Genomic DNA, 318 nt, shown 5'->3' with positions numbered 1-318 from the left:
TCCTAGCTTTGACCCAATAAATTATTTCCCCTCTCTCCCTTTCCTTTTGGGTATTTTCTTGAAAAAAAACCCAAAGAGGAAAATCAACATTGGAAATAATAGGCAAAAACCAAAGGAAGAAAAGAAATCCATCCCGAAAATTGGATTGGGAATATATGTGGTGGGTTTAGGTGGGTTTTCGGGGTAAAAAACTCTGAAAGCGGGTTTTGGTAGGTTTCTTTTTTCTCTGCTCCGGGCCAAACCAAACGAAAAAACTAAGGTTGGGGGTTAGTGTGGAAAAAATTTAGTGATACTAATAAAAGGGGGTAAACAAATAAA

The sequence above is a fragment of the Penaeus monodon genome, chromosome 24 (genome assembly GCF_015228065.2).
Source record: "Penaeus monodon isolate SGIC_2016 chromosome 24, NSTDA_Pmon_1, whole genome shotgun sequence".
In the NCBI taxonomy this organism is placed as follows: domain Eukaryota; kingdom Metazoa; phylum Arthropoda; class Malacostraca; order Decapoda; family Penaeidae; genus Penaeus; species Penaeus monodon.
This window is presented reverse-complemented; position numbering follows the sequence as displayed.